This window comes from Babylonia areolata, chromosome 33, assembly GCF_041734735.1.
Source record: "Babylonia areolata isolate BAREFJ2019XMU chromosome 33, ASM4173473v1, whole genome shotgun sequence".
In the NCBI taxonomy this organism is placed as follows: Eukaryota; Metazoa; Mollusca; class Gastropoda; order Neogastropoda; family Buccinidae; genus Babylonia; species Babylonia areolata.
The window spans coordinates 17,603,783-17,606,282 of NC_134908.1; the positions used below are offsets into that span (position 1 = coordinate 17,603,783).

General features: G+C 40.4%; 1 protein-coding gene across 1 annotated transcript in view; it reads right to left on the reverse strand.

Annotated features, from left to right (window-relative positions):
• LOC143277078 (cytosolic carboxypeptidase 2-like) overlaps positions 1-2,500 on the reverse strand; it is a 30,676-nt gene that overhangs the window by 18,520 nt on the left and 9,656 nt on the right. The window lies entirely within an intron of this gene.

A 2,500-nucleotide genomic window follows, 5' to 3' on the forward strand; every position in this document is an offset into this window, starting at 1 on the left:
AACTCACTCAGTACGGCCAGTCCTCTCTTCTCCTCTACACAGACCCCTCGGATGTCCAGTGGGTGTCTCAATGACCCAAACTTTAGCTTCCGTCGTCAGAATTGTGGTATTCTTTGTCAACATTCACGTCTTCAGTATAAGAGCCTTCCGCTTGCAATATTTTGATGGTGGTAATTGGGGTGAAACGCTGTTAACGTCGTCTCTTTCGCCGTTCGTATGGAGAGAGTTAAACTAAAGAACGAACTAACAGGAGAAACTGAAGACAAGGAAAGAGATAGGGAAAGGAGGTAGGAGAAAGAGGGGAGGGGACGGGGGTGGGGGGGGGGAGGAGGTTGGGGAGGTAGATTTACTCCTCCAGCCCCCATTCTACTAAATTTTGAGGTCAGGGTGCTAGTCTTTCAAATGGAAAGGTCAGGAGTGTGTGTAGGGTGGGAGTTACTGATAATGGAAAAGCGTGTTGTGGAAGTGTTGTATTCATCTATTATGTAAATACGTTTCTGTTCATCTGTACTATAACTACGAAATTAACAAACAATGAGGCCAGGAGATGAAATGATTAACAAATAGTTAAAGAGTGGTAACTCTCTCCATTCACAAGGTACACAACTTCAAGTCAGTGCTGCTTACGCTACCGATTCAGCTAGCACACAGGTAAATAAAAGGTACATTGGAACAAACCCAGACACTTCCTCAAAAAAAAAAGGAAGCGCCGGGCCTGTCCTTATACCGATCATTTGACATGCGCACACACGGCAGCAAAGACAGAATGTGCAAACACAAATAAGCTTTTATTCAAGACTGGCATAGCCTCTTTAATCCTGAACAAGCCACACAGAACACATGGTTTCAGTTTCAGTTTCACTTTCTCAAGGAGGCGTCACTGCGTTCGGACAAATCCATACACGCTACACCACATCTGTTGAGCAGATGCCTGACCAGCAGCATAACCCAACGCGCTTAGTCAGGCCTTGAGTGCATGCTTACATATTTGTGTACCTATGAAAGTGGATTTCATTTTACGTAATTTCGCCAGAGGACAACACTCTCGTTGCCATGGGTTCTTTTTCAGTGCGCCAAGTGCGTGCTGCACACGGGACCTCGGTTTATCGTCTCATCCGAAAGACTAGACGCTCAGTTTGATTTTCCAGTCAAACTTAGGAGAAAGGGCGAGAGCGGGATTCGAACCCACACCCTCACGGACTCTCTGTATTGGCAGCTGAGCGTCTTAACCATTCTGCCACCTTCCTCCTGGACAATACAGAACAAACACATGGTTACCTCGGTGGTATGCTGTTACTATTTGTACAGTAACTACGCTTCTATTTTTTTTATGTCCTTTATGTGTTTACATTGAGTGACTGTGATTTTCGTGTATTGTTTGCATAAAAATACACCACACGTGAATTTCTCTTATTGAGAGAATAAAGTATTCTGAATTCATTTATGATTTAACTCACTCAGTACGGCCAGTCCTCTCTTCTCCTCTACACAGACCCCTCGGATGTCCAGTGGGTGTCTCAATGACCCAACCTTTAGCTTCCGTCGTCAGAATTGTGGTATTCTTTGTCAACATTCACCTCTTCAGTATAAGAGCCTTCCGCTTGCAATAGTTTGATGATGGTAATTGGGATGAAACGCTGTTAACGTCGTCTCTTTCGCCGTTCGTATGGAGAGAGTTAACCACGCTTCTATGAATTAATAATGTAACTACACTTTTGCTCACCTGTAATACACTACACTCTCATTCATGTATAATATAATTCGCATTCGCCTTTAATGCATTTACGCTTCTGTTCATATATGAAGAAACTCAGTTTCTATTAATCTGTAATACTTATGTTCCTTTTGAATGAAACTGCGTTTGTTCTTCTATAGGTAACTACGTTTTTTATTTATTCATCTATGATGTAACTACTTTTCTATTCATCTGTTATGCTTTTGTTCATTTGTGATGTAACGCTTCTCTTCATCAATATTGTAACTATTTTCCTATCCATCTATAATGTGACTGTGCTTCCATCCATCTACAATGTAACTACACTTCTATCCATCTGTAATGTTACTACAGTTCTTTCTATCTATAGTGCAACTACACTTCTATCCATCTATAGTGTAACTACACTTCTGTTCATCTATAGTGTAACTACACTTCTGTTCATCCATAACGTATCTACAGTTCATCTACAATGTAACTACAGCTCTTTCTATCTATAGTGTAACTACACTTCTATCCATCTATAGTGTAACTACACTTCTATCAATCTACAATGTTACTACACTTCTATCCATCTATAATGTAACTACACTTCTGTTCATCCATGACGTATCTACAGTTCTGTTCATCTATAAAGTAACTACACTTCTACTCATCTATGATATAACTACACTGCTGCTAATCTATAATGTATCTACAGTTCTATTCATCTATAAAGTAACTACACTTCTATTCATCTATGGTATAACTACACTTCTATAAATCTACAGTGTAACTACGCTTCTA